Source organism: Dioscorea cayenensis, unplaced genomic scaffold (assembly GCF_009730915.1).
Source record: "Dioscorea cayenensis subsp. rotundata cultivar TDr96_F1 unplaced genomic scaffold, TDr96_F1_v2_PseudoChromosome.rev07_lg8_w22 25.fasta BLBR01000074.1, whole genome shotgun sequence".
NCBI classification, from domain to species: domain Eukaryota; kingdom Viridiplantae; phylum Streptophyta; class Magnoliopsida; order Dioscoreales; family Dioscoreaceae; genus Dioscorea; species Dioscorea cayenensis.
The window spans coordinates 25,108-50,217 of NW_024086465.1; positions in this window are offsets into that span (position 1 = coordinate 25,108).

Consider the following 25,110-nt stretch of genomic DNA (forward strand, 5'->3'; position numbering starts at 1 on the left):
GAAAAAAAAATAAAAAAATAAAAAATCTGAAAAGTGAACAAGAAAAAGAGAAAATTAATAACAATATAAATTGGAGGAGCTAATTTAGTTTTTTTTAAAAGAAATCCAGTTAAATTATAGGTATTTTTTGAAAAAATTAATATATATATTTTTAAAAATAATATTATAAAAAAACGGCTCTAAAAGTCATAAAAAAGCCGCTAAATTTATTATGTTTTTAAACAACAAATGTTGCTAAAAGTCATAAAAACACATTTAAAATTGCGACTTTTTGTAGACACCTTTGAAGTTAGAGGAGTTTTTCAAAAAAATGTCGCTATATGGTGGAACATTATCGATATGATCTTCGCGTCATTTTATGCTCTGGGATTTTTTTAAAACGTCATTTCCATATTTGACGGCATTTTATAATGCCGCTGAAGACCAAAATAAAAGCAACTATAGATCAATTTTTGTGTTGTGCCAATTTACTATCTCAAACACGCTGTTTGTTTATGCCATCATAATCATCAATTTGCGAATTTCATTTGTTAGCATATGTTATAATTTTTTGTCAAGAGCTTGGCAAGCATGTACCTAAAGTCTAGTGTTCCATTGTTGTACATGTTTGTGTCAATAAATCTGTAAATGAAAAGCGAGGTCACTGGTTTTCATAAGAGATGCACTCTATTTGAAATCTATGGGTTTAACCATGGGTGTTTAAATCTTATGTGATTCCCTCAAGAGATTGATGTTCAAACATTTTTTGGACCGGATCGAGGCTAGTTATTCCTATTGGTTGAAATTATGAGAGCTTGATAGGCCTTTTTCTTTTTCAAGCGTTAAAACTCATCGGTGTTGTCTTTTTAGAAAAATTATTTAGCTATTTAATTAATATATTGTGAGTTAAGTGATTATACCGTTTGTATATGTTACTATATATTTGTGTGTGTGTGCATGTTATTTTAACTAGCTTTGTTTTTTTGCTTTTGCTGTGTTCTTGTTCATGCATCCATTTATATTCTTTCAGATCTCTTCCAGCTCATTTTCAAACATATATATATATATATATATATATATATGCATGATGCTCTATCTCATAACAACACACAAATTAAAACTCAATGAAAAATGTGGTTATTTTGTATATTAGTGTATGCATTATGTATTTCCCGGGTTTTAAATCTATACTTATAGATGACAACAGACGCATGATATTAATATAAGGTATAATACATGATATCTTTTTAAAATCAATAAAAATTGTCACAGAAAATTGGAAATATAATTCTAATACGTGAGATTTACATGCACAAAATAATGTAGGAATATACTAGTAGAACTTGAACTTCATTATCTTATGCTCTTGTTTATGCATCCATTGCTACTCCAATCTCTTCCAGCTCATTTCCAAATAATGCTATCTGTATAGAATAATGGTACACAATTGTGAATAATGGTAGTATTATGAAAACTCGGCATACTTATTATTCTTTTTGACCTATCCTCAGCTAATTTACCACAAGCTGGTTTTTTATTTGGGATGTTGACAGACTTCCTTTACTTCCTGTCATTTTGGAACTTGTTGGAATTGGCTACACTGGGGTAAGTTCTAAAGCATATTACTTAAATATGTTAAAATTTATGTATTTATTTATTTTTACAAAAGAAGAGGTACAAACTCTCTTTTTCTCCCACTTAATTCTTAGGTACTACCTCTTTCATATATTTAATGCCAAGAAGATCTGACGTAGAAGAAGAGTTTATGGGCAATTAGGGGGTGTTTGGTTAGGAAGTGAGTGACCGAAGTGGGGGAAGTCTGAAATCATCACTTCAGTGAAAGTGTGAATTTCAGTTAGAAGTCTTGACTTCCATGTGTTTGGTTGACAGAGAAATCTCTACTTCAGTAACCACTTCAGGTGTTTGGATGATGGAAATGAAAACCTAGAATACATCACTTCAGTAGTTTCTTGTGTTTGGTAACACCGAAGTGGGGTTATGAACACCACTTCGGTATAGAGGTGAGGTTACTCCATATTTGGTATATAGGTTATTTTTGAAAATGTAACTTATCTATTAACATATTTAAATGAAAATTTGGTTATTTTAAAATCTACATTTTTAATTGAATTAATTTTGTTTGATTTCTTATAACCCAAAATTAAGGCATGTATTACTGGATACGCTTTATACTTTATTTTAATTTTTTTTTTACCATTATCATCTTTAAATTATAATTGCTTTGAAATAATTTTTTCCTAAGTACAAGTTATATATCTAGTTTTACAAAATATTACCTACTTAAATATATATAATAAATTTACATATGGTAATGATAACAACAAAACTTGGAACCTGTAGATTTGTTAGAAAATAAAACAATCCTTCATTATCATATTTGAAACTTTTGTAACAAACCTTTCAATCACCCATACATTACTATGCAAAAATCAACATTATCATGAACATAAACCATTTGTTCAAACCGCTCGCGTTGCTATAACCCTTTATTTTTTTCATAAACCACTGTTATGTATTGTCCTGCCCCTCAAATACAATTGTAGACTAAAAACGTTACAAATGAAGGAGAAGCATCTGACCAACAAATACTGAATGAAAGAACAATAAAATGAAGAGAGATGAATTTCCAGAGGGATAAACATGACCAGCATGGCTTTCTTTCTATGCAAATGCAGCCACCACAGGCCTCGCTCCTTGCACAAGTAGAGTTTTGAATTGTTAAGGATCAGGAACCAAACAAACACAAATCATCAAACATCTTGCTATGTGCTTCCGCCATTCATGGTTGCTTCAGGAAGGGCATGACCTCCATTTTTCAAATGAATCCCATTCAACTATATTCTCTGCCTCTGAAATAAGATAAAGAAATATCAGTTTAATACAAAATGAAGATATACGATGGAACTAATTAGACTGATTTACTTCCTATAAGAAAACACCAAGAGAAATTAATGTTGATACAAACCCAATCAGTATTATCAGCAAATTTCCCATTTAAAAGCTTATGCTGTCCTTTCTGGCGTTTCTGCAGAGAGAATCAAATGTCTTAAACATGATATGGGTGTCCAAAAACTAAAGCAGTCAAATATACCAGGAAGTTTGTCATCAACAAAGAACACCACCAAATTAACTGTATACCTGAATGGCAGACAGGAAAACAAAACAGTCAAATCAAAATCAATTAACATGCTATCTGATAAACCATAAAAGTTTCACCATATACCATTTAACAACAATATCAACTGTGTAGTGTTTACGAGAAGCTATTATAAGAAGGCTTCGGATAATAGCTGTGACCCATGCAACCATCTTGATAAACCTGCAAAGAGAAAAAGGTAATTATAATAAATTGAAAATGACCAATTCAGCAAAACTGATTCTCAGACAATTGACAACAATCCCAATTGGAGAAGAATCCACACACTAACTACTTTACCTTTTTTTGAGCCATACTTCTGATATGTGAGCAAAAATACTAATGTAAATATCATGGGCGATGAGAATATCAAAGCACCACAACCGTAAAAGACTCCTCGTGAAATCCATTACTGCTACTCAAATATCTGCTTACATGTGTGCCTTGTGCCCGAAGCAAGTCCTGTCTTCTTGGCATGGCTCAGGTAATAGCAAGAGTGACAATATGCATATTCATTGGCATTGTACTTTATGTGAAAACTACCGAATCAAACAGAAACAATATAAGGTGGCTGCAATAGTGGCAGCACGTGCCTCCTGATTGCCTCGCCACACTTATATAATTCAGTTTACAAAAAATATTCATTTCAAAAAATATGTCCATACAGTCAGACATACGAAAATGCATAGGGAAACAATTACCAAATGAGATACGCAATGGCTGCAAAAGAATGGCAAGGAACTGCCAGTCATTTTGCCCCGCCAGCGCCCCATTTTGGTTTTTGTCCCATAAAACGCGAGTGTGCCTCAGTGCAATGTCACTCTTTGCCTTTCATCATTGCCATTATACCATAACCTGAAATTCAAACAAAAACAAAAGAAAGATAGCCATGTTAGTAACAAACACACATATATCCAAACCTGGCATAGCAACAGAAATACAACTAGGTCTCGACAAACATACACACGTCAACAGCATGAAATGCAGAAAGCCAAAACAAATTAAATGCATAACGGATGCAACGACAGCAAGATATCACATGCTGGGTCACCCCATAACAAAACATAAGTCAGTCATGATGCATGAAATGCAGGGACATGCAATAAAATAACTAGGTACTAGAAGTAGGATCTGGTAAAGAGTCTTAAGCACTGTAGGTCCTGAATCAATCTATCCTCGACAGAAATTGTTCGATCCAATCCTTCCTCAGTTCCATATCCTTCACTAGGAATCCTCTTGCCTCATTCTCACAAAACTGCAGATAATCAAACACCTGAACGAGTTCCTTCTTTTGAAACCCGTCAACCTCCATAACCTTTGCATACAAGGGCTCCATCCAGTGGGTGGGGTTCTTAATGGCAGCTGCCATTTAGCCTACCACAATAATTTCACCCATCATAGAAGGGTTCTTCGAGCCCCTACTTGAACGTTGTAACCTTTGTGCAGATGACGTTACGGGGCTACCAACAATCGGTGGGGCAGAGTTTACATCAGCGTCATCATCGCTTGGCAATTCAACTGGGCCTTCAAAAGTAACCAAATGGCTGAGAATAAAATTCAAACCAAAGCTAAACATGCCATGGTTACATCAGGAAAGAAAAATAAAAGCCAACAACGAAATAACATGCTATGATTGGCATACAAAAGTAAGAGCATAAATCAGATAATGGGTAATGCATCTTCAAAATTAAACAAAGTCTGAGAATAAAATTCAAACCAAAGGTAGAACATGCTATGGTTACATCAGGAAAGAAAAATAAAAGCCAACAATGGAATAACTTGCTATGATTGGCATACAAAAAGAATATCATAAATCAGATAATAGGTAATGCATCTTCAAAAGTAACCAAAAGGCTGAGAATAAAATTCAAACCAAAGCTAGAACATGCTATGGTTACATTAGGAAAGAAAAATAAAAGCCAACAATGGAATATCTTGCTATGATTGGCATACAAAAAGAATATCATAAATCAGATAATAGGTAATGCATCTTGAAAAGTAACCAAAAGGCTGAGAATAAAATTCAAACCAAAGCTAGAACATGCTATGGTTACATCAGGAAAGAAAAATAAACGCCAACAATGAAATAACATGCTATGATTGGCATACAAAAATAAGAGCATAAATCAGATAATGGGTAATGCATCTTCAAAATTAAACAAAGTCTGAGAATAAAATTCAAACCAAAGGTAGAACATGCTATGGTTACATCAGAAAGAAAAAAATAAAAGCCAACATTGAAATAACATGCTATGATTGGCATACAAAAAAATAAGAGCATAAATCGAGATAATGGGTAATGCATCTTCAAAAATTAAACAAAGTCCGAGAATAAAAATTCAAACCAAAGGTAGAAATGCTATGGTTACATCAGGAAAGAAAAATAAAAGCCAACATTGAAATAACATGCTATGATTTGCATACAAAAATAAGAGCATAAATCAGATAATGGGTAATGCATCTTCAAAATTAAATAAAGTCTGAGAATAAAATTCAAACCAAAGGTAGAACATGCTATGGTTACATCAGGAAAGAAAAATAAAAGCCAACAATGGAATAACTTGCTATGATTGGCATACAAAAAGAATATCATAAATCAGATAATAGGTAATGCATCTTCAAAAGTAACCAAAAGGCTGAGAATAAAATTCAAACCAAAGCTAGAACATGCTATGGTTACATCAGGGAAAAGAAAAAAATAAAAAGCCAACAATGTGATAACATGCTATGATTGCCATACAAAAATAAGAGCATAAATCAGATAATGGGTAATGCATCTTCAAAATTAAACAAAGTCTGAGAATAATATTCAAATCAAAGCTAGAACATGCTATGGTTACATCAAGAAAGAAAAATAAAAACCAACATTGGAATAACTTGCTATGATTGGCATACAAAAATAAGAGCATAAATCAGAGAATGGGTAATGCATCTTCAAAATTAAACAAAGTCTGAGAATGAAATTCAAACCAAAGCTAGAACATGCTATGGTTACATCAGGAATGAAAAATAAAAGCCAAGGATGAAATAACTTGCTATGATTGGCATACAAAAATAAGATCATAAATCAGATAATAGAAAATGCATCTTCAAAATTAACCAAAGTCTGAGAATAAAATTCAAACCAAAGCTAGAACATGCTATGGTTACATCAGGAAAGAAAAATAAAAGCCAACAATGTGATAACATGCTATGATTGCCATACAAAAATAAGAGCATAAATCAGATAATGGGTAATGCATCTTCAAATTTAAACAAAGTCTGAGAATAAAATTCAAACCAAAGCTAGAACATGCTATGGTTACATCAGGAATGAAAAATAAAAGCCAACAATGAAATAACATGCTATGATTGCCATACAAAATAAGAGCATAAAACAGATAATAGGTAATGCATCTTCAAAATTAACAAAGGCTGAGAACAATATTCAAACCAAAGCTAGAACATGCTATGGTTACATCAGGAATGAAAAATAAAAGCCAACAATGAAATAACATGCTATGATTGGCATACAAAAATAAGAACATAAATCAGATAATAGAGAATGCATCTTCAAAATTAAACAAAGTCTGAGAATGAAATTCAAACCAAAGCTAGAACATGCTATGGTTACATCAGGAATGAAAAATAAAAGCCAACGATGAAATAACTTGCTATGATTGGCATACAAAAATAAGATCATAAATCAGATAATAGAAAATGCATCTTCAAAATTAATCAAAGGCTAAGAATAAAATTCAAACCAAAGGCAGAACATGCTATGGTTACATCAGGAAAGAAAAATAAAAGGCAACAATGAAATAACTTGCTATGATTGGCATACAAAAATAAGAGCATAAATCAGATAATAGATAATGCATCTTCAAAATTAAACAAAGTCTGAGAATAAAATTTAAACCAAAGCTAAAACATGCTATGGTTACATCAGGAATGAAAAATAAAAGCCAACAATGAAATAACATGCTATGATTGGCATACAAAAATAAGAGCATAAATCAGATAATAGGTAATGCATCTTCAAAATCAAACATGGCAAATTACATGCTGTGAACAACTGCAAGTTAGTAAAATAAGAAAACTAAGGAGAAAATTTATGCCATATCAAGATCAACAGAGAATTGAATCAAAATTTAAAATGACGATACGGAGGTTTCAATATCAAATAAACTAGAATCAAAAGAAAAAAATTAATGTTGTTCCATATCTGTAAGGAAAAAGAGGAACGGTTGAATGAAACGCTGGAAAAATACACACATGGCATATGAAGGAAAAAACAAAACGAGCAAAAACAATGGTAAGGTAAGAAGATAACATGATAAATTACCTAGAATTGATGTTCTTGTAATAATATAAAAAAAAAAATGGGGCAAAACAAACCCCTAAAAAAAATACACACACACATTCGCCTCACATCCTCAGAAAAACTTAAGGGAAAAACCATGGTAAGGTGATTACTTGATGACCAGAAGCAATAAAAAATAAAAAATCCTTTGATGTTCTAACAAGAAGGCTATTAATATTATGGAAACAAGACAGATAACATAGTTTTTTTAAGAAAACTTTTGTAATATTATGGAATAGAAAGATACAATGCCTATTTTTCTAACAAGAAGGCTATTAATAGTAGCCATTAGCCTTTTGCATAATATTAGACTTAATCAACAAATAACCTAAAAGAAACTTAAAAGACAAGCATCATATAATAGGTTAATACCTTATGAAACTTAAAGTAAAATGAAGGCAAAGAGAAATTGTAACGGATGTAACTAATGCTCCTGCATCATTCTTCCTGGGTCAGAAAAGAACTCGTCTCTAGCAAGTAAGCTTTGACATACTCCTTATAGATGTTAGGATCAATGCATTTCAGATCCTCTTTAGCTATCCATGTGCTCTCAGTTACTGGTTTACCAAGCCATTTCACTAAAAAGTTTCTCTAAGAATTACCTCGCCTAGATCTAGCCTCTTTCACATCTAACACATCTTCAATGACATTTGCCTTTGCAATTGGTAACTGCTGAACTTGAGCATCAATGGGGAATATAATGCCATCATATCCATCAAATAGATATAAGTGAGAAACATTGAATACTGTACTAATTTGTAACTCTGGTGGCAATTCAATTAAGTAAGCATTAGAACTAATTTTCTTCAACACTTTACATGCCCCAAACTTCTTCTTAGACTTGAGCTTATGGTAAGTACCCTTTTGAAATCTTTCTCGCCTCAAGTGTGTTAGAAGAAGAGAGAGAAAGAGTGGAACAAGTCCTTGAACCTTGTACAAGTTACATGAGTGACCCTTTGGGCCTACATATAGAACATGATGAGTATACATATATGTCTATACATACATATACATGTATACATATAGATACAAGACAATAATACATCTAACACCATCTCTCAAACTCAAGGCGAATCGTGCGTCTTGAGTTTGGATAACATGAATAGATGTTGATCACGTGTCTACGCCTTGGTGAAAAAATCAACCACCTGGACCTCTACAGAAAGATAATGAAGTGACATAGCCTGAGCACGTACATGGCATCGTGTGAAGTGTGCATCCACACCAATATGTTTGGTCAGCTCACGCTTGACCGGATCTGCAGCAATTTGAAGGGCTCCAGTATTGTCACAGTGAATAGGAATAGGAGAGGTGATCGGTACACCAAAGTCTTGTAGAATTGAACGCAGCTAGAGCACCTTCTGGACGGTGGAAGCAAACACATGAACCTCAGCCTTAGCACTATACTTGGTAACGTTAGGTTGTTCTTGGTCTTCCAAACAACAAGAGAAGATCTAAGAAAGATACAGTAACCAGTGATAGAAAACCAATCATCAGGAGAATTAGCCCAGGTAGCATCGGAATAGACCTGCAGCAAGAGAGTAGACTGGCGTGGATAGAACAAACCATGAGATACAGTTCCATGAAGATATCATAGTACCCGAATAAGATGAGCATAATGAACAGAAGTGGGTGCCGCAATGAACTAACTGAGAATGTGAACTATATGTGATATGTTAGGACGGGTGAAGGCTAAGTAGACCAAACTACCAACCAGATGTCGATAGCAAGAAAGATCAGATAAGGGAATCCCATCAGAAGCACGAACTGTTTATATAACTCCATTAATGTAGTGGCAGTACGGGTATCAGTCAAACCAGAGCGAGCAAGTAGGTCATGAGTATAACGCTACTGAGAGAGGCGATAACCATCAGGATGAGAAGTGATCTCAATACCAAGGAAGTAACGAACCAGACCTAGATAGTCATCAAGAAAGTCTCACATAAATTCTGCTTCACAAAGGTAATCATTGCTAGTAAGGATCATATCATCTACATATAGAAGAAGAATGGTCTGACCGCAAGGGGAAGAGTGAATGAAGACTACCAGATCATATATTCTCAGAGTGGAACCAGCAGCCTCAACCACTGTGCTGAACCGCTCAAACCAGACCTATGGAGCTTGTTTGATCTCATAGAGAGTGTGGAGAAAATAACAAACAGACCCTGGAGGCACCCGAAGGCTGGACGGTAAGAGTCATATAAACCTCCTCCTTCAAGTCCCCATGAAGAAACGCGTTCTTTATATCAAGCTAATGAAGAACCCAACCACGAACAACTGCAACAACAACCAAAGTGCGTACAGTGTGTATGTGGGCTACTGGAGCAAAAGTCTCCTCATAGTCACCGCCATACTCTTATTGAAAGCCACGAGCAAACAAACGCACTTTATAGCGCTCGAGAGACCCATCAGAATGAGTCTTCACACGGTAGATCCAGTGATAGGTGATGGGAACGGCATGAGAAGGAAGGGGAACGAGATCCCATGTATGAGTACAAGTCAAAGAATTAAGCTCCTCTGCCATGGCAGTCTGTTACTCAGGTAATCGAACTGCTTCCTTGTAGGTACCTGGCTCAAAGACATCTGAAACACTAGTGCTAACAGAAGTATAACGGATAGGGAATGTAAAGTAGAGTGATCGCGTAAAGAATAAGTGTGAGAGGATACCTCAAGAGCAGGATCGGTAGTAGGAGAGGTGCCAGAGATGACCGCCTGAGATGGACGCTCTACGGGATCATAAAGGTGGTATGTGAAATGAACAACCGGGTGAGCAAAAGGAAGTGAGGGAGGAGGAAAAGACATTGTAGGAGATTCAACAGATAAAGGAAGGGGAAATACTGCAGGAGGCTCAACAGATAAAGGAGGAGAGGGGTCAAGAGAGGAGTGAGAAAGAAACTCTGCAGGAGGACCGAATGATGGAGGAGAGGAAGACACAGGGGGAGCATTCTCAGTCGAAGGGGTAGGAAAAAGAAAGGACAGAGGGAGATAGGGACTTAGTGGAAGAAAGAGACGCATAAAAAGGTGTGGGCTCATCAAATGTGACATCACGGGAGATGCGAATACGACAAGTGATGGGATCATGACAATGATAACCTTTATGCTCAAGACTATATTCTAGAAAAACACAAGAAATAGACTGGGTTGTTAGCTTTATTCTCTCCCGAGGTGATAGCAAAATAAAGCAGTGACAACCAAAAACACGAAGGTGATCATAGCGGGGAGGAGTCCCATGAAGACATTCACCTGGACTACGACCATTAAGATGAGAGAAGGATTGTAGGTTAATGAGAAAAACAGCTGTACCGACAGCTTCGGCCCAGAAATGAGAGGAAAGAAAAGTGCCTAGAAGAAGAGCATGTGTTATTTCGAAGATTTGACGATGCTTGCATTCAGTGACCCTGTTCTGTGGATGAGCCCCAGGATAAGATAACTGAGGTAAGGTGCCTTCAGAAGATAAAATGGCACGAAAGGCATGAGAGGTGTATTCACCGCTAGAGTCAAACCGAAAGGTCTTAATAGAGGAAGAGAACTGGGTGTGGATCATAGCGGAAAAAGAGCAATAAATAGACAATAACTGGCTACGGTGAGATATAAGATAAAGCCAGGTGAATTGAGTGTAGTCATCTATAAAAAGAACATAATAGCGATGACCACCTTTAGAGACAAAGGGAGCAAGACCCCAAATATCAGAGTGAATAAGTTCAAAAGGAGTAGTAGTTTGAGACACACTCAAAGCAGGAGAGACAGCTCCTAAAATACTATGACGAACAAGGGACGACATACGAGATGGATATAGGTGGCCAAGACGATGATGCCACTTATGATGAGACTAAACAATAGTATAATAGTGTCAAACGAGTCCAGGTCAAGATGGAAGACAAAGGGAATCCAATGTATAAACTCAATGACGACCAGCTCTAATCATCGTCCCACTCTGATCCTGCACAAGACATGAGGTACATTTAAAGATAACCTGACAATCATAATCAATAAGCTAACTAACATATATAAGATTAATGGATAAATGAGGAACATGAGAGACTGAAGGAATTGAGAAAGCACTAGAGGAGAAATGACCAGCAAAGGAAACAGGAAGAAGTGTGCCATCAGCAATGCGAACACAGGTGACGTGAGATGGTGAATGGGAATGGTGAAGATGAGTGGTATCAGTGGTCATGTGGAAAGATGCACCAGAGTTAAGAAGCCAGAGAGGACAGAAACTACCTGAAGTAGATGGAGCAACCTAAGTGGAGTGCACATTACCAATAAAGGGGAAGGAGTCTGCAAGATGGGACTGCTGAAACTACAGGAACATCTCCAACAACTGCTGATCCGTGGGGGATAAAGGAGCCTGAGAAGCCTGTTTGGAGTGTGCCTAAGGAGAGTGAGGAGTTGGAAGAAAAGGTGGAGCCGGTGAAGAAACGTTCAGGGGAGTGACGTGCGGAAGCATAGAAGAAAGATGGGAGACAAGGAAAGTATAGCTATTCATTTTTTTTATACTGAGAAATCTTTGTTTCAATGAGATATGTGATTTTTTTTAAATCTATCACTATTATAGAATATAATAATTATAATAATAAAATAATCATAATTTGAATTTGGCCATTCTCAAGAAAATATCCAAATTTGGCACGTGATCCAAAGGCTAGAACCATTCAAGTCTCGTGATTTGATTTTTTTTAATATCAATCACTTTTTTTATTTTATATCAATCACTTACTTATTTTTTAATATCAATCACTTACTTTTTTTTAATTCAGTGTATTGGCTTTGCAAGACAAAAATTCATATGCTAACATTATATATATAATATAAAGGATAAAATTTTTAATATATATATATATAATATATCTGATGATAAGATCACGAGAGAACAGTGATCATGTATGGAGACTTTGGGTTCCGGTCTCGGGTGTTGGCCGACGGAGACGCTGACGCGTATGCAGGCTGGGGGACTACGGGCAACACCAGGCTCGTTTGGATGCGAGGGGCATGGCAGGCTATGGCTTGATGGTAGGTAAAACCAGATTTAAGGTTTTTTTTAAAATCAAAGGTGATGACCAGAGAAAAGGATGACCGGAGAAGAAGTGGCCGAAGAAGAAAGAACTGTCAGGGAAGAAGAAAGATCCGGAGTCAAGAAGGAGAGAATATGGCCAGAGAAGAAGAGGCGGTGAGGAAGGTGGCTGGTGAAGATAGAGAGTATCTTTTAGAAAGAGAAGTTTGTGGATGCTGATGGAATCTAGGCATCTGATACCATTTTAGAAGAAGAGAGAGAAAGAGTGGAACAAGTTCTTGAACATTGTACAAGTTACATGAGTGACCCTTTGGGTCTACATATAGAACGTGATAAGTATACATATATGTCTATACATACATATACATGTATACATACAAAAAAAATACAATAATACATCTAACAAAGTGTACTAGTACTTGATCTTTCTCCTTAAATTCTTGCACATGACGATGTTGATTTGCTACAAAAGAGTATGTTGCATTGCTAGATTTCAAAGCAATTTTTACCTCTTCATGAATCCTCCTAATGTGATTAGCAAATGTTTCCCCTTCATCACTCACTTTGGCTTCCTGCGGTAATGGCACCAAATCAAGTGCATGTTGAGTTTTCAATCCATTAGCAGCCTCAAAAGGTGTCTTATTAATGCTTCAGATGATATAATTGTTGTATGCAAATTTAGCTTATGGTATGACTATGTCCCAAATCTTCGCATTGTTGTTAACAAGATATCTCAACAAATTACTTAAACTCTGATTCACAACTTCTATTTGATCATCTGCTTTCAGATGACAAGTACTAGAATACTTTAATTCTGTCCCAAATTTCAACCATAAGGTTCTCCAAAAGTGTCGCATAAATTTCACATCTCTATCAGAAACAATAGATGATGGAACACCATGCAATCTCACAATCTCCTGAAGGAATAATTCAACAATTTGCATTGCATCAGAAGTTCTAAAACATGGAAAAAAGTGTGCCATTTTGGAAAACCGATCCACCACCATAAAAATAGAATCGGCTTTCTTAGAAAGACACAAAACAAAATCCATACTCAATTGAATCCAAGGTAAATCTAGTTCAGGTAAAGGAGTATACAGACTTGTATTTTGGGCATTTCCTTTACCAAAGAAACAAGCTGCACATCTCTTCACTAATCTCTCAACAACTTGACGCATTTTAGGCCAATAATTGCGATCATTCACCATAACCAATGTCTTATCTTTTCCAAAAATGTCCTCCTAATCCATTTCCATGAAGTTCTCTGATGATTTGTTCACGTAAAGAACCTTCTAGAATGCATAATCAATTACCTTTAAACAAGTAACGATCATGGAATTTGTATGGCAGATGACTAGCTTGTGAGAAATCTTGCAATACAGCTACTATTTTGCTGAAATGGGGATCAATGCTATATTAATTCTTCAATTCCTCAAAGCCTATAACTTGAGTGCTCATAATTGTTAAAAGTAATAATTTTCTACTCAAGGCATCAGCTATAACATTAGATTATCCTGACTTGTATTTCAATGAAAAATTAAATTCATTAAGAAAAGAACTCCATTTGGCATGTTGACCATTAAATTTTTTCTGAGAATGTAAATACCTTAAAGCTTGATGATTAGAGTAAACAACAAATTCAAAATAAGTCAAATAGTGTTTCCATTGACGAATGGCTCTTACCAAAGCATAGAATTCCAAATCATAATTGGAGTATCATTTTCTGGAATCATATAACTTTTCACTAAAAAACTCCACGGGCCTCCCATCCTGGCTAAGAACTGCTCCAATTCCCATATGTGAAGCATCGTATTCAACAACAAACAACTTTGCAAAATCTGGTACTATAAGAACTGGTGCTTCTGTCACCAAAGCCTTCACTCATTCAAAGGCTGGTTGTGTAGATTGTGTCAACTCAAATTCATCCTTCTTCGATACCACAGTTAGAGGATTCATTATGAAGCTGAAATTCCTAATGAATCTCCTATAAAAAGATGCCAACCCATGAAAACTTCTTACTTCTTTGATTGATTTTGCTACTGGCCATGTCAAGATTGCACGAATCTTGCTTGGATCTGGTTTCAAATCTACTTATGACATAATGAAACCAAGAAAGACCACTTCTGACTGCATAAAGCTGCATTTCTTCAGATTTACATAAAGTTGCTCATCTAGAACTTGATGTAAATGTTTCAAATCCTCTTCTTTCGTGTGACTATAGATCAAAATGTCATCAAAATAAACTACAACAAAGAATTCAAGAAAGGCTTAACTACCTCTGTCATCATACGCATGAATGTACTTGTGCATTGGAAAGGACAAATGGCATCACCAACCATTCAAATGATCCATATGGAGTTTTAAAGGTAGTCTTCCATTCATCTCCACTCCTCATTCTGATCTGGTGATACCCACTCTTCAAATCAAGTTTAGAAAATACAATAGACCTTCTTAGTTGTTCAAGCATCTCCTCCAAATGAGGAATAGGGAAATGATACTTGATTGTGTTTTTGTTTATTGCTCTGCTATCCACACACATTATCCATGAACCATCTTTCTTTGGAGCCAATAAAGCTGGGCAAGCACAAGGACTTCTACTTTCACGTACCAAACCCCTCTCCAACAGCTCACCAATCTGTCTTTGTATCTCATCTCACTACATTGGTGACATTCTCTATGCTAGTAAATTTAGTAATGGTGCTTCATGTTCCATATCAATGGCTTATTGAATGTTTCTTGAAGGCAGTAAACTTTAGTGCATCCTCAGTAACCAAATCTCTTAATTCTTCCAATAATTGCCAAACCTCCACTGAATATTAAGAATTTTCCTTGCCATTTTTAGATAGTTTGTTAACCCAAACATATACAATTCCCATATCATTACTTTCGCTTTAAATCTTTCAGCAGATAAATACCCACTGATTTTCTTCACTTTGTCATTAGGACTCCCGCTAGTCAACTTCTTATCTTCTTCTTTTAGGGAATACAAAGTGTACCTTTTTTTCTTTTGGAGAAGGAATAAGTATTAAGCTTAGTTTTATGAACCATATCATGGTCAAATAACCAAGGCCTACCAATAAAAATATTCCCAACATCCATAGGTACAATATCACATAAGGCTTCATCTTCCAAATTACCTCCCATGGTGAATTTCACCAAGCACTGAGAAGTTACTAGTACCTCATATCCCCTCTGTAGACATCCTATCTTGTATGGATGAGGATAGTTATTCATTGGAAGCTTTAATTTCTCAACAACTTTCTTTGAAATGATATACTCCATACTACCTCCATCAATAACAAGATCACATAATTTACTTCCACACACAACATGAATTCAAAAAAATACTATGCTGCCTCTAGTGTACCTCTTCATCTTTGACGGTAGTTGTCATCACTCTATGTGCCACCAATGACTTGCCTTGAGCTGGATGAATGTCAACTTTTTCTAGTTCTTTCATCATAAACTGGTTCTAACTCTTCATTAACTTCTGCAAAGTTCATCCTTTGTTATGGACAAGTAAAAGAAGTGTGTCCGATTTTGCCACATGTGAAACATTGAACTTGAGAACTGTTACCTCCTTTAGAATTATGACTGTTTTGTCCACCATAATAGCATATTTTGCTCTTGCCTTTATCAGTCTTGTCAACATTGCTTGTGTCTTTACCAGTTTTGCTATTTGTAGCAACCCCCTAATAGTTACATGAGGTTGGAGGATAACCACGTCCACCTCCAGGTTTGCTTTGCTAGTTATTGCTAAATAAAGTCTTTTGAGCACCATAACGAGAGACTCGCCTTTCAGCTACCAAAGCATATTGTCGAGCATCCTCAACATTATAGAAATGAACAACTCCCATTTCATCTATGTTTGATTGATTCAAACCAGCAAGATAACAAGATGCAATTTGTTCATTGCTCCTAGATAATCTGATATGAATTGACAAGTTGTTGAATTCAGTCGTGTATTCCTCAACAGACTTGTTTTACTTCAAACAATGAAATTTCTCATATAATTCCATTGTATAATCAGCAAACAAAAATTGTTTTCGTAGCTTGATTTTCATATCTTCACAAGTGCTAACCTTTGGCTTGCCTTATTGAGTACGTTGTTCTTCAACTCTCTTCTACCATTGAAGTACAGTACCCTTGAATTTAAGTTTTAGAAATAGTACTTTTTGATTAGTACTTTTTGATTTTCCACCATGGGTTTCCATTCAAAATAATTCTCCACGCTACTCTCCAAATCAAGGAAGTCTTCTCCATGCACCTTTTCATGAAAGCCAGCTATATCAACTTTGATTCATCTACCATTTAGATCAAGGGCATGGAGTAACCATTCTTCTAATCCACCTCGTGTCGTTCCATTTGGGGCTCCAGCATCATAGAAAGCGTTTTCATCCTCAACTACATCTTCAGCTTCAAGATCGGGTATCTTATAGTGGTTATGATCACCGTCAAGATTCTCTATTTGGGCTCCCACGGATTCTTGACTCTGCAAGGCTTGCACAACCTGGGTCAAGTCCACAATCATTCTGTCACGCCCCATACTCGGTGCACTGGCAAATGGCTGTAGACCTGCAGGGCGGGGCCCAATGAACCTACAAGGCCTCAAAACCTAAACACAGACTGGGAGTAGAAATAAACTGACAGAAATACCAAATATAAGTACAACTTAAGGTTTACAACCAAGCTCAAATACAAAGCAAATGAAATATAGAGTGACCTACAAGGAGGTTCTTAAACAACCATACAATTGATATAACAACAAAGTTCAACTTCAAAGGAAGACATCTACTGGAAGCCTTCTAAGATCTCTATGTCTACTGCTCCTGATCTGAAAAAGGATTTAAAATAAATCCATGAGCTCACTAGCCCAGTAAGTAATCCAAAAACAAACTGAAGTCAAAGTTTGAGTTTGAATCTTGCACAAAAATCAATAACACAAAATAGTATAAACAAAACTAAAGGGTAAAGCAATAAATAACATATTCCAGAGTATGTCTCCAAATTCACTGTAAGTGCGAGAAGTCATTTATTTATCCTCGGTGACCCGAGCCAGAATAACAGAAGTCATTTATTTACCCTCGGTGACCTGAGACTGAATATCAGGTGGCCGTTGATTATTTCATCTAACGGACACGGTGCTAAACTGCAGTCACATTTTTCCAAAATTACTTGTCGACAAGGTTAGGGTTTAACCCCTCACTGACAGGGTTGCACATTGCTCATTTGGAGACCAAATATTCAGACAGATTTTCAAGCCAAAATACAAAATATTCACAAGAATCTTCCAAAACTTCATCTAATAAAATAAAGTAAATAAATAAATAAATAAATAGATAAATAAATAAATGTAAAAGAATATACTCATTTTTTTTCCAAGCCTTAGCCTGGTTCCCACTTTGAAGAAATAATAACAACATTTCACAAATAATTTCCCAAAATTCAAGATAATGAATGATTTACCAATAAAATAAATTACCACATGTATAATTAATAGTGAAACCAATAAATAATTATTCAACCAATCTCAAGGGTGGAATGCATGATTATTAATACAGTAAAATACCAAAATTTGAAAAATATACAAGGTCTAACGTGTCTCATCAATTGAAGAAAAATGATCCACCTATTTCGAAAATAGCTAGGTAAATAAATTCAAAGGAAACAATGTCAGAACAAGGATGGTAACAATTTTAGAAAGGAGATAGGCAAGAACCTAAAGGCAAGTGGATATTTAATGAATAAAAATATAACCAAATAATAAATAGATAATCCAAGATGATGGCAGGTGGACCAAAGATTTAAGCACTTATTAAATCTTAAGTTTTTGTTAATGGAAATAAATAGGATTACAAAAAGGATAAAAACTTTGATAAATAATTGAAAGTAATAAAGGGAAATAACCTATATAACTTTTGGCAAAGTAATAACACCATGGTTCCAACTAAGTTTAGAAACTACTCTTCATCTAAAAACATAAGTCATAAATAAGATGACATTCCCACAATAATCTTCAAAGAATAATTGCAAATAAATTTTTAAAAATTTTACATGAAAATAAACCAAAACAACAAAATTTTAAAACAAGAGTTCAAGGGATTACTTACTTGGTGATCTTCTAAATTCAAAGAAATCCAAAATTATTGCTCAATGTGGTCCTATAATCCAAGGGAAAGCTAAACAAATAGACATAAATACTTGGAAGAGTTCAAGCACAAAGGCTAAAGATAAGCTAGTCTAAAATACCAACACTCTACTATAAAGCATGGTCTTTCTAAACACAAATTAGAACTCAAGGATTCAAAGGAAGCAACCAAAACAAAACATCCAATGCTATAATTAAAAGAACACAACTCATGCTCTACCAACATAGTGGTTTACTATGCCAATACATATATGATTTCTCATTAACCCAACGAGGATGCATGCCATTTAAGCACTATTGAAATGCACACATAGTAAATAAACATAATCTATATATATGTATATAAGGGCAGGTGTATGCATGTAAAACTCATACACCAATGCATGGATCATGCAAGCTAACATTCAAGGGTGTAAACATATGATTTCATGCAAATGAGAACATGGTTTCTTGCACATGTATGAGTGGTTTCAAACATATATGTATATACATATGGAGGTGGTTTCATGTGTGTATATATATATATATATATAAATATACATCCTTGGATGCCATGAACTAGAGGTATTCAAGGGGCACAAGAGTGCTCTACAACCTATAAGTAGGAATGGTTTCAAGTATGACTAACTATTTAGTCTCTTGCATGAGTATGTAAGCATACATATATAAAGCTTCCTGCATAATCAATAGCCATGGTCTCATGTATGCAAATATATATATATAGCTCCATGCAAGGATAAGCCAAACACAAATAAAAAGGGGTGAAGCTCTGCAAGCAAACATCATTCTCAAAAGCAACCATAGACACATGAGAGTATAAATCACCCACTAAAACACATGCAACTAGGAGCTTCAAAACATGCATATTTATTAGAAAATAACTACCACCAAGCTTTAGATTACACAAACAACAAGCTTCTCCCAAACTTTAGCATCAAACTCTACCATATCAAGAGAGTGAGAGAGCCTACCTAGCCTTTGGGGAAACGCAGACGGCTACTTGTTCTTCTCCTCCTTGCCTCTGGATGCCAAGAATACCAGTGAAGACCCAAACTCCAGCGATGGATGACACTCTTCTTCAACTTCCAAAGAGGGCAAGATGGTGTGGGAGAATGGAGAGAAAGAAGAGAGATGGAGGAATGGAGGAGGAAGATGATCATGGGGTGTATACATTTGGCCAAGAAGGAGACAATGAAGAGATGGACGTCCGGGAATCCCTCTAGAAATTCCTCTCGCTACAAAGCTCTCTTAGCAAGGTGACAAGAAGAAGAAGAAGGGATTAAGGGGAAAGTAAACATGGTTAGCAACTTAATTCGGCTTTAAGGAAAAAGGGTGTAGGTCCACACTACTGGCGGGGTCCACACATTCTTCGCATCTCAACCATTCTGTCAGTTGGGCCTGGTTGCCTCTACCTCAGCCAGCCATGGTTTTTAAGCAAAAGCCCTCTAGGAATGTAGGATCTTTAGTTCTTTGATACCAAACTTGATATAGTAGAAGAGGATTGTGGTTGGAAACAAGATAGATAACAGAGTTTTTTTTTGAAGAAAACTTCTGTAATATTATGGAATAGAAAGATACAATGCTTATTTTTCTAACAAGAAGGCTATTTATAGTAGCCATTAGCCTTTTGCATTAATACTAGACTTAAGCACCAAGTAACCTAAAAGAAAATTAAAATAAAATTATCATTTAATAGGCTAATAGCTTATGAAACTTGAAGTAAAATGAAGGCAAAGAGAAATTGTAACGGATGTAATTGATGCTCCTACATCAAGATCTCTAGTTTTGATAGCAATATCATAGCAATATCATTTGAATGGTTTATAAATAGCTAATGTTGAACTTTTTTTTGTTAAAATTGTGGTTTCTAATTCTGTGTATAAGGCTCAATTGATCCCCACAATAATGATCTGTTGCTAGTTGCCTTGTCAGCCAAGTTCAGTGAGATTGTAATGCGCTGTAGATGTTGAAATGCCTCACAAGAGTTGATTATTATAGTGATTTTATGAATACCATATTTATTTAGTTTTATATGTATTTTTTTTAAAGCTAGGATTTCTTGAAGAGACCCACCAAATTTAACCTTTTTTCTGTGTAATTTTGGTTTTATGAGAAATTCATGGTTTGTTACTTTGCACCGTTTCTTTATGGGAGTAATGGGGTTGTATAAATTTTTGCCATTGGTGCATATCAATATTCCCTTTCAAGCTTCTTTTGGATTCTTGTTAATATGGTTTTCCAATTTGAGTTGCATGTCAATGACACCTTGGTTATGTCACGGTTATGTGGTGATTGGTTACCAATCAATGTAAACATATACATATTATATTGTTAGAAGTTAAAATTTGTTAGGAAAATAGTTATATAGGTTTTTTTGACCTATTTTTTATTATTCCATGTGGAAAAGGGGATGAAGATATCTTCTCTTTTGCAATCCTAGATTAGAACTGACAATACCAATAAAAAGGTGTATGTTAATAATCAATGTCTACTATCTTAAAGTTGTTAACAAAGTTAATGTATCTAGGGAGCTATATACTTGATGAGATTTGACACGTCCGTATATGCATGTAAACTGCAAGTGCACGGGTGTTGAAGTAATAATCCCAGATGAGCGGGTATCGTATCCACAAAGAGTAAGGAATAAAGACACTTGAGTTGTTTCTTAACTAATGTGGAAGATGAATAGTGATAAGTGTGACAAATATGAAATAACAAAAATAAAAACAACAAGATAGAAGGCACAAGTAAAGGAGAAGGTAAGGCAATCGATAAAGATGGGATACCTGGATATTGATCCGCCTAGGACAATTGTTTCAAGTGCAAGAACCCTCTATTATACTTCCTAATTGATGCAACAATGAGTCATGAAAATCCTTAATTACATGATCCCAAATCTAAGGTCAAGCATGCCTAACTCTATACATGTCCCAGAGGAAAGATTGAATAACCTCTCAACCTCGCACTCGCATAGAATTGCAATGAGCTCTATGGATTCCAAGTGATAAACCCTATTCTTATGTATAGACCTAACCCTTTGGTCCATCCAGGTGAAAGATCCCTAGCCACAATTAAGCCTTAGATGCTAAAATCACTTCAACGCTTCACTCCATTGCACTCGCAACTAAGCCCCAACGGAAGGTCATCCCTTAGCCCATTCACTCTACTATGGCCGCAAAGAACTCTTGGAATGTGGAGGTAGGATAGATCACACCGGAGAGGAAAGGGGACGCTCCACTACCTCTCGACTCACCCTCTCAACCCTCTTCAATCTAGCTTTGTCTAACTCTCATGGTGTGTCACTCACTCACAAGGGTTGCCAAGATGAACTCTCAACCCTAGTGTCACTCTAGGGGGGCATTCATACAATCAAGTCTCCAAGATTGGAACTCACAATAAACATCAATTAATTGAAAGCATAATAAAGAGGTTCAATGAAACGAATACATCCTAGGGTTCACAAATACCCAAGTACCAACTAGGGGTTTAGCTCTCCATGGAGCTAGATACAATCAATGAAATCGAATGTAAAAACAAAGCATCCATAGAAAACCCTCTCGTTAGTCATGGCGATGGTCTTGTGGAGAATCCTCTACTCATCGCAAGGGTCCTTTTGTTCGGCCTAGGATACACCTCGCCGGATCGGTGCCGATGAAAGCTCTCCCACTAACCTTCTTCCAAATGGTGCGCGATGTTAGAGCCATAGAACCTCTCCAAAGACCTAGCCAATAACTCTCAAAACACTAGCCGCCGCCCTCTCTCAAGTTGGGAAAAAGATAGAGAAAAGAATGCTGAAATCGGGGCTGAAATCGGAATTTAAAGGGCTGGAATCGGGATTCCACACGCCCGTGTGAGCACCCCTGTGGATTTTTCACACTGGCGTTTGGAATTTCCACACGCCCGTGTGGATTCTTTGTTTTCCTGTTTTCACAGCCGGCTGTAAACAGTGCTAGTACAGTATTCTTACTACAGTTTTTGCTACAGTGCCCTACTACAGTACCGGCCCGAAATACTCCCGAATCCATGCTTTCATCGAGGTAACGCAAACGAGCACACGTTTAAGTCATGGATCGCTTTGCTTCTTCACTAACGGACATGTTGGTGGAGATCTTGTTCTATATGCACAAGTCAGAATGCTTGAATGTGACTGCCCTTGTGCCCCTCCAAATAGTTGTGCTAACTCGAATATGAGGAGGTTGGCACATATTCCTGCATCTCAAACCTGACCTATGTCTTCATGTTTGAACCTTAGCAAGATTTCTTCCAAATTGGTGTATTACGACCCACAATGGCTTTTTTGTCTCATATTCGGCCTCACAACCCTACCTGCATGAAAGTAACATAAATACACCCATATTAGCGTTAAAACCCGAGAAAAGTAATGCTCAACACAATGAAAGAACGCTTCGCACTCTTATCACACAAGCACTTATCAAGATTGTTTACATACTGCTTGAATGTAGGGATGCTATAATTGCAAGTTGAAAGAGGGTAAGCTTTATTACACCAAGTAGATGATAAATTGAGCGTTGATGTTGTTTAACCATTGAAATTATTCAATAAAAGGAAATAATTGATGAGATTGTGTAACATACTGTCCATCTCTATAACAGCAAGCTTTACAGATTTGTTTGGTTTGTGTTTACCAGGAATCAGATTTAGGGTATTGGGATGGACTATTAGCAGAGGATAACAATAGTAATACTGTAGCAATGAGCAAACACGCAATTGCAATACACACTATCAGTAACTTCTCACAAAGGAACCACTCAGGCAAATATTGAAGGAGATACATAGAAGGATAGATAGTTCATTACCTGCTATGCTTACAAAACATATAGCAAAAAAACATAACATACTTCATCCAGTACATGCATATTAATGCAAAGCAAAAAAGAGAACACCTCATCACATGCTTTCCTCGGCCGTCAGCGTGTCAAGTTCTCTGACTAACTCGTCACCCCGCTGGACCCCAGTTAGAACGCTCAAGTCCATGAAACAAAATTGGCCAAACCTAAGTCCTGATAACCGTTCGAAATGAGCCCGATGCTCGGGATTCAAGAACTCAATATGTGCCAACTCGGGTGAAGGTTCTTTAGGGCGCTTCCCTTCTTTCCTCCTCGAGTGTAGTGCCATTCCAGCGATAAATGAGGAAAAAATGATCAAATAAACTCAGGAACAACATACTGTAGAATTGCACATGGGCCTGTGGAAATTACCCACTCCAGTGTGGATCTATGTGGTGTGAAAACCGCACGGTTGTGCACCAATTCTCCAAAAATTCAACTTAAAACCGCCCCTAAGGGCTTCCTAAACATGCATAAGACATTATATTATGAAAATTGGCACAACTCAAGATCTTTAATCCAATAAAAACACAGGATTTGTGAAGAAAAGAGGATAAAAAGGGTTACCGATGAAATAAATGATAATACTTTGAAAATCGGCACGAAATGTGAAGAAAAATCCCCCAAAACAACGGTGAAAAGCTGGGAAGTTGATTAGGAGTGGTTTCCGGGTGATTGGAGATGAAGAAGAAGAGGATCCACAAAGATTTTTAAAGAAAAACTCGCGTTTCTTGGAATTCTATGCATCCACACGGGCGTGCGGAAATTACCCACGCATGTGCGCCTCCACAGGAAAGCTTCACAGGGGTAGGTGCACACCCCTGTGTGCTCTCGGGGAAAACACTCACTACCTCTGAATGCAAATACACGGGTGTGTGAGAAATTCCCACTCCCGTGCTCCCGACCCACAGGGACAGTCGCACGCCCTTGTGGCTACTTTGGATATCCGAGAAAAATTGCTAAGTGTTCCTCACGCCCTTGTGGAAATTCTGCACGGGCGTGGGCATTCACAAGCCCAAGTCACAGAGGCAGCCGCACGCCCCTGTGACTTCTCGGGATGAAGAGAACTCCTCTGCAGAGATTCGCATGAGCATGCAAAAATTACCCACACCCGTACGATTTTCACAAGGTCGTCCAGAGGGGCGAGTCCACGCCCTTGTGTGCTTTCAGGAAAATCTGCCAATATCTGCAGGAATTCACACGCCCGTGCAGAAATTACCCACGGGCGTGCGAGGATTGCATGGTCGTTCTCAGGGGCAAGTCCATGCCCGTGTGCCTTCTCTGGATGAGCTCGCAATACAAAACCACGGGTGTGTGTTAATTCCACACACCCATGTGTTTTCTCTAGATGCCTTAAAAAATTTTGCAGGCTTTGTAGAAAATTTCTGAACATGTTTACACACTCAGAGCCTGCCCCAATATGCAATTTATACCAGGGAAAAACATGAGAAATAACTCAAATGACCAAAACTTCTCCAAATTCACATGAAAACACACCAATAAACTTGAGAACCCATGATAAAATCACAGCAGAAATATAAAACATCAAGACACCAACACTCAACAATTTATTCAAGCAAAACTAAACTACCAAATTAAGAAAACAGTAAACACTTGGGTTGC